Here is an 8751-nt window from a genome sequence, read left to right on the forward strand (position 1 = left end):
TGTTAATAATAAAAACTTTATGTGGGTTATAGGTGTCCTGCCCCTTAATCTTTGGGGGTGGATCGTAGTATCGTGTCTCTTTTCCCAACTAGGGTTATGGTATCTTCGCACCCAACTATGAGCATGGGTGCCCTGTCCCCTTGGGTTCGTGTTCGTGTTGGACATTGCATGTCGTATTTCTTGGTCTGTTGGTCCTACAATCAAAGGGTTCACTCTCTAAGGTGTAAGAGTTTTATCTCCGTCGGTGGCGGATTTCATCATCCTGCTTACCATATTTTCTTTCTACGATCTTTTCGCAAGAATGTAAGTACACCTTGCTATTGTCACTCCGCGGCTCGTATGTATCGGCGGTATTTGGAGGTCTTCCGTGTTTATGAAGCTCGTTCTATGGCTCGTGGCTCATTCGTTTGCATTCACCATCATGCCCTTTATGCTCTTCTGGCAGTTGTTATCTTTATTCATGTTTATGTCATCTTCAAGAATGGCTTGGTAGCACTAGATTTGGTGGTCATGTTTCTGGTGCTACTTAGTCGAATAGCTTACTTTGTAATGTTTGAAATAATGTAAGTTATTCATCGCTTGTTGTCAAAAAAAAAAACACAAGGAGAAATAATTTTTAAAATAGTAAATTTCAAAAATATAGTCTTGAGATAATTTTGGGTATTATCTAGTACACTAAGAATCTCAATTTTTTAAAACTTTTACACTTATCTTACACCTTATAAAATGTCCAAGCACCAAGTTACTATTCACTAATGAATAGTAACTTGGAGAATGAATAGTAGTATGCAATGGATGGGCTGGGTTGCTTTTGACGGGTTTGGTTTTGTGAGCCGTAAGGCTGCTATATACATCTCTTTCTCATTTGTTCTTTCCTTCACAGCCACTCCTTTTTTTTCACCGTACTCTACCTTTCCTCATTTTCCTCCCACCCTTCCTTCACCTCTCCCCCTTTTCCTCCTGCCAAATTCTGTTTCTTCTCAAAAAATCATCCATTGGCGACGAACTCGGATAATCAACAACAATGGCGAATGGTGGCAGAGGAAGGAGAATCAAGATCATCACTATCAATTATATCAAAGACCAGGAGAATCATCGGACATTGCTTATTGACTTACAGTTTCAAATGCCAGGTAATTATCATTTTCCTAAAATCCGTTAAATCGATTTAGTTTTCTTGGCTAATTTGCTCATTCATTCTTTCAATTATTCCATACATCTTACTGTCATTCCCCCTCATTGTATTTATCCATTTTGATCTTGATTTGTTTTTTCCCGATTATAGCTTTTGTTGGTCTATTTTTTATTCAACTTAGATTAATTTTGGTTTTTTGCTTTCTACAATATTATATTGCTTATATTTGCGAGTTTTTTGGGTTGTGATTGCATCTTTTCGGTCTTTGTTAATGTGATATTTGTATTATTGATATACTGATATTTCTGTGTGTAGCTGCTAACGAGCGAAACGATGTGGAGTTGATGTCATGGCGACGATAAAGCATCCAATACTAGCGACGAACTCTGATAATCAACAACACGAAGATTTCAGGTTATTCTACTTCTATTAAAGTTGTCTTTCTTTTGAGGAGGTGTTGTTTATTGGATAGATTTTGATAGTTTTATGTTTTCTTTTATTTCCTTTTCAATTACAAGTGTTATTGCTTTATATCCTCCTGCTGGATTTCATTTTGAGGAAACAATGGGACGAATAAGAATAGGAAACAAAATATTAGAGTTTATTGTAACGACCAGAAGCAAGGATCTCCGAATTTAGTGAGTTTTTAAGTTGTACAACACTTCTTTTGTCCCGATTATTTGTTTATCTTCGTTTTAGTTCTTTCTAGGGTAAAGAGATGATTGGTACGGAGGGGTAATTGTTTTCTTATTTGCCTTTGGTTAAGTAATTAACCATGAAACAAACCATGGTCTCATGTATTTGTGTTGGTGGTTGCTAGGGCAATTACTTGTTTGGTAGATGTGTTGCTTTCTTCTACTGTTGTTATGGTGCATCATGGTGTTGTTAATTGTTTGTGCTAGGTTGTTGACTATTGAGTATATGGACTTGGCTGAGAAGGTGTGCAGATTCTTTCTTCTCTTATTTACGCCTTTTTATAGAAGTAACATGATTGATAATTAATTGTAGGACATGCCGAAGCCAAAAATTGAGCTGGGGATAATGACAGCAAATAAAGGGCCATATTCAGATGGTTTCTCTTTTGAAATTTGGTAGTAGACACGCAAACTAGGGACTTGACAAGTGATAAAAGTTGCATACCCATTTACTGATCTTTAAATTTTAGTTTTGGTTTCCCTAATTTTAAACTTTCGACATTTTCTCACCTTGGTTTTTTAATTAAGCGTTGAACACTAATTTAATGTTCTCAGATTTATTGTTCATATCTTTATATTATCTCCATTTTAACTTTGCGCTTGGTGATTTATGATACTTTTGATCTTTAAATTTTAGTAAGGAATTCACTCGCATTTTGTTTTTCACTTTTCTTTTCTATATTTTTGCATTTTGAGGTGTGTGTTTACCCATAGACAGTTCTAAAGGATGATTCATGTCAGCCGACCCCAAATCATTTTGGGATTAAGGCTCTGATGTTGTTGTAATTGAGATATGCTTGAACAACTCTTTTTAGGATTTGGCTAAAAATTTGAGAAAGAAATTCACAAGGGTGAGATTCGGCTTCAATTAAAAGGAAATATCAGGGCCGAATTTGCGAAGAAGTTATGAGAGTGGGTATATTAGGCAATGAAACAACTTTTTTTCCTGAAAATTTCAGCTTGAGAAGGCATATTATGATTTCTTTGCTCAAAATTACTTTGTGAGACGAGGTAGTAAGTTTGATCTTATTAATATAAGTAATAAATTTTAAAAAATGTATCTGATAGAGCGATAGGTAGCAAACCACACAATAGCCAATATACGAGTGAACCAACAATTTATACGAGGGCGGGTTTGAACCTGAGCAAAGTCAATGTTCTTCATTTTCTTTGTCTCAAGAAGAAACAAAGCAATTTGATGTTCATAATGATTTTTTTAAACTCCACAAAGGCTCCAAGGCTATGGTTTTTATCGCATGCTGAATATTTGAACTTTTGAAGTATCTATTCACAACATTTTTTCTTGACTTATTACAGATATTTGCTCATGTGAGGAGGAGCTTTTAATTAAACGATGCTCTTATTGTCCCATTGAATCTTCAAAGCGTCCCATTGATTTGTGTCCTTTAACTGGTCATTAAGTTCCAAAAATGTGTCTTTTCTATAGGTTTTCAGGGAGAGTAACAGTTGAATTTACCTTTGAAAAAGTAGATGGTTCAACCTTTTCTCCTCAATCTGGTCGCGAAGCCTAAACTACAGCCACTATTCAGATATGATATGGCTATATACCCCTTTTGTGAGCCAACATGAGAGTCTTATTCTATCATACGTGCTTTTAGCAGTCTCCATTGCAATATCAAGTGGTGGGTTCCTTTTATAAAAGTGTGAGGCAACTACTACTATTCACTAGCTTGCCATTTGCTAGACAACCGATATTGTCTAATTAACAGGTATTGTCTCGGATATAAGGCTGGTTGATGACACAAATATGTTTCGGATATAAGGCTGGTTGCGGCCATAAAAATGCACATGCCAGGTGGAGTATCTTCTTTGAATTAGATGTTCTAATTGTTAGTTTATTTTACTTTTGTTGTGTTTTGTTGTTGTTTTTGAAGGGGTTAGCTTCAATTTTTCTTCCATGATTGAAGATGTCTAATACTATTATAAGTAGTTAAACCGTTGATGATTTAAATTCCAGCTGGTTAAATGAAATCATATCACTGAGCTTAGCTTGATGTCATTTGTTCAAACCTAATTATTTATTCATCTAAAAATGCTTTTATGGGTTCATTTTCGTTAGCTTATAGAGATTTTTTTTCACGATCTTATATGTGTCTTTTTGTTCAATTGCTTAGATTTTGGGGTTGCAGTTTGGTTGAGGTCTAAGAAATTCGACCAGTAGTTGTTCTTGGGGTGGTCATACGGCGGTAGAGGCATATTCATGAACTCAGTTCCAGCTCATTGTTCTCTATTCAGGACAACCAAAATTGTTTGCAGTGTCCAAACAAGGCAAGTATTTTCCTTTTACTCTTGCTCAAGTGAGGTTCAGTAGAAATAATACTAAATTTGTTGATTCATTTATTTTGGATGTGTTATCGGGTAACCACGTTATGTTTGTACTTCTGACCACCCTGCTTCTCCTCTTTGGGCTTTCTCCAATAACCCACGCAAAACCCCTGACTTCTCCGCTTTACTACCTCATGTATGTATTCCCATCCTCTGCTCTGCCGCCGTCTCAATGTGAGGAGCTAGGCATGCACTAAAGCCAGAAAATGAGTAAATAGAGTTACAACTGAAACCAACCCGACAGCTAATTAAAGTTGGAATTAAATTTGGTGTTTTGGATTTTGTTCGTTTAAATAATGTTGGCGTTTGATGATTCTGTTTTTATTAAGTTGGAGGATGGTTAGGCTGATTTAGTTGGAGTTTGATGGCTCTTATGTTAATTAAGTTGGAATTAGATTTGGTGTTGTGATTTTGTTGTTAATATAATGTAACAATTAGTTTCATATCACTTTAGAAACATGCCATCTTGTGAAATATTCATGTTAATGATTAATGTAGAACAAGCTGAAATAGCAAGGACTAAACTTTTAGTCCAGGGCACTGTTAAGTAGAGGGTTTTGACTTTTGATTAATGGGGATCGAGTTTAGACATATCAAGAATGATTTTTGACATGGCAGACATTGTTACAACAACAAAAATAGTTATGAAATTGTTATTAGAATAGTGCAGTATAGGGCGAAGGGGCTTATATGGATGATGTGTTGTTTTGGTTTGGTGGGGAGAGTGAGATTTTTGGTTATAATTCCCTGATCTTTACTCAATTACTACTTCATGTTGGTAAATTGTGTAGAAAAGTAAAGCCTTTAAAAATATGAGTCGATTACAGAGTTGCTACTCTAAACTAAATATGGGTTTGTATTTGTGTCCAGGTTTCAGGGGGACAAGCTTGACATGAGGGCATATTTACGGGATCAAAGCAGTGAAACTCAATCCTTTTGCCTTTGAATTGAAGTGATGAGTTTGCAAATAAAATAGGAAATAAAGTAGAGCTTAACAAATTCATCTCTCCTCCAATTTAGTTGGCTTGTAGCTCATGTAACATTTTATTTTCTTAGATGTAACTGAAACTTTTTTTAGTGAATAGATAGTAATAATTTTGTGTATTAGAGACAGTTTTGCTCTAATCATTTCAATTTAGTTAATTTAAATTTATTTGTTATTGATTTGCATATAACATTTTCATTCCACAATTCTAAATTAAGGTTAATCGGCTCTTAATACTTAAAAATCTCTTTATTAAGTTATTGGGACAACTTTAATTTGTTAATGATGTAATCAAACCTCAATAAACAATAAAATTAGAAAACTAAATTTTGTCATTATTACAACCTTGGTGTACCTTACGCAAAGCACTCGGTTTCTGTAACAACTAATCATCCAAATACAAGGTGTGGTTATTTCTTAATAATTATGTTCTCGACAAAATTATATATGAATTATTCACGAGTACTTGTTGTTTTGTTTACGGACAATTCACCTGTCAATAAAGCACATCTACAATAATTTACTTTTAACGACAATCAACATGTATCTAATACCGACATAAAAATTAAATGTTAACATGTGCATGAAAAATCTACAGTTAAGAATATCTTGGGGTATCGCACGAGAGAAAATGGAGAGAGAAAGAGGAGGACAAGATAGAGGGAGAGGTATGAGGAAGGAGGAGGAGGAGTAGGTAGGGTAAGAGGAAAAGGGCGAGTAGTACGAGGAGAAAAGGGAGGAGGAGTAGTAGTAATAGAAAGAGATGTGATTATAATGAGAAATTTTAAAAATTATAAGAAAACTCCACTTAATAAATAGAATTTATTAAATGTATCAAATTTCGTTTTCATTAGTGTATCAATTAGTAGAGGCAATCGTAATCAGGATGTCATTTTCTTCGACTAAGCATAAAGAAACTAGACATAAGAGGAGGCATGTAGACCTGAAAATAGAAGGGGGATGAAGAAAGGAGAGGGGACAAAGAGGATGAGAAGAGGGAGGAGGATGAGGATTAAGAGGCAGCAACGTTAAAGAGATAAAAAGAGGGGGAAAGAAGAGAACGAGAGAAAGGGGTGAGGAATGAGGGGAAGAGAAGTAGGAAAGGCCGAAAGGCTAAGGGGAGTATGACAAATAGTAGGAGGAGAAGAGGAAGGACAAGAATACAAATGGGGGGGAAGGGAAATAGATGAAGGTCGACAAAGAGAACAAGGGGAAAGAATAGGAGCTAGGAAGAGAGAAATGGAAGAATGTGAACGATAAGAGGAAAGAAAAAGAGGAAGGGAGGGGAGGAGAAAGGGGAATATATGGAGGAGTAGTACGAGAAAAAATTGGAGGAGTAATAATATGAGAGCAAGTGAAGGAAAAAGGGAAGGTATACGAGCATCCGCAAAGGTGGGAAACTAACCTCCCCATATGTCCTCTCTCTCCTCAAATAGGGAACCCCATTATTGCACACACCTTCCCAATAAATGGGGCTTCTCTATTTTAGGGGAGGTCCCCAAAGAAAAAGTAAGGCATTTTGTGTTACTTTTGGGGAGGCTCCCTAATTTTTTGGTGTAAATTAATATCGTTAGGAAACCTCATTATTGCATAGATGTAGATATGACTTGGGGAGGGTAAATTGAAAAGTTAGTGATAAATGAGGTGGACAAATAAGAAAAAGAAAGAGAAAATATGGGGAACCTCATCTTTGCGGATGCGCTAGGGAGGAGGAAGAGGAAAGGGATGGAGGTCGAGAAAGAGAGTAAGTGGAAAGAAGAAGAGGTAGAGAGAGGAAAATGGAGAAAAGGGAAGATGTGGAGGAGTAGTAATACTAGGAAAAATGGGAAGAGTAATATGAGAGCAAGTGGAGGAGTAGGGAAATGAAGGATACATAAGAGGAGGATATGGGAACATAGAAGGTATAGGGGGGAAGGGGAAAGGTAAGAAGGAGGACCACGAGGTTGAAGAGGAGGTGCTGGTTTAGGATGCGGCGGCGTTGGAGAGAAAGGAGGGAGAGAAAGATGGAGACAAGGTAGAGGGTGAGGAAGGTGGGGAAAAAGGAGGAGGATGAGGAGTAAGAAAGGCTGAGGGGAGAAGAACTTTTAGTATGGGGAGGAAAAGGAAGAGGAGAAGTGATGTTTACGTTATTTCGCAAGCTACAACATAATACTTGTCTTTTGTATTGCATGTAATTGTGTTCTCTGACAATTAACCATCTAAGCAAAATGTGTAGCTCTATATATTCGGATATTCATGCTCTCAAGAAAGTTAAATACGAATTATTTGCGAGTGTTTGTAATTTTGTTTGAAGTCGATTCAACCATCAAAATAATATAACAACAAGAGTTTCATTGTGATCGGCACTCAATATGTACAGATAGCCGAATTAAATAAAGATATGCTAACATACACATGAAACGTCAATGATCAAAATATCTTGGGGGACCGCGCGCTTTTGCGCGCGGTGCAACCAACTACTGTAAGTAAAGATCTTTAATGCTCCCTCTTTAACTCCACATACAACATTTCTTTTTTTTTGACACTATTCATAAGTGAAGAGAATCTTTACGATTTCTTGCGATCTATAAGAAAAAATATGGTCAGTGGGATCTTATTTGACTCATCTTAAAGTGTACAATAATAACACGAAATTTTATATTTTTTCATAATGAAAAATTAAAGATATTTATGTTACAAATTGTGCATTGACAAACGTGTAAAGGGGTTGTGTTTGAAGTTGAATAGAGGGATTAAATTAAATGACCATCAACAAATGCATAGATGGGGAGATGATAACAATTGACTGGAACTTAAAGAGTACTAATTTTTATAAATACCACCTAATGTGTTTTTTTTTTTACCAACAACAACTCTAATTTCAGCTTAATTAACAAATTTAACACCTAATAGTGATTAGGTTGACGATTTTAATGAAACCCGATCTATCTACGACTTTACTACTTAAACTTAAATAAATCTTTCATTAATATCCATTACTTGTTCTATTAATCGTGAAAACCTCCAAATCAACCTCTGAATCCTAATTTTAATTCATCTCCAATTAATTGAAAGATTCATTAAGCATTTGCGAAGGTTTATCAACTTGTTAATTTTGCGGCTTTTACAGGTATGTTATTGGTAATAATGAAGTTGGTGGGTGATTTTGCGGAGGACGAAGAGTTGTTCATGTTGGAAGTGATGCCTATGAAAAGGCATAATTCTCATATTTGAGAATTGTGTTTGTCCCACATCGGTGGGAAACACCATCTCTTTCATGTTTATATGGGCTCTTATCCATTGTATGGATAAGAGATTGGTCCAAGGTGGGTTTTGTGTGTGTTTGTTGGGCCAGTGGGTTTGGGTCCAACACACACGCGCGCTCGGGCTCGGGTTTGGGTTTGGGTAGAGCCCCTGCGGGGCGGGCCAAAGGCCCGATTTTACCTTTTGGGCTATTTGTGTTTTGAGAGTTTTTGGGCTGAGTTGTTTGTGTTGTTGAATGAGTCAGTCAACACTGTTAGTGGGTGAGAAGTTTACTCCCCACTTTCAGTCTTTGACTGCTTCGTTTTAGGGGTCGGTTTATGGCTCTCTTCTGCTATAAATACCGAGGT

This window comes from Silene latifolia, chromosome 9, assembly GCF_048544455.1.
Source record: "Silene latifolia isolate original U9 population chromosome 9, ASM4854445v1, whole genome shotgun sequence".
NCBI classification, from domain to species: domain Eukaryota; kingdom Viridiplantae; phylum Streptophyta; class Magnoliopsida; order Caryophyllales; family Caryophyllaceae; genus Silene; species Silene latifolia.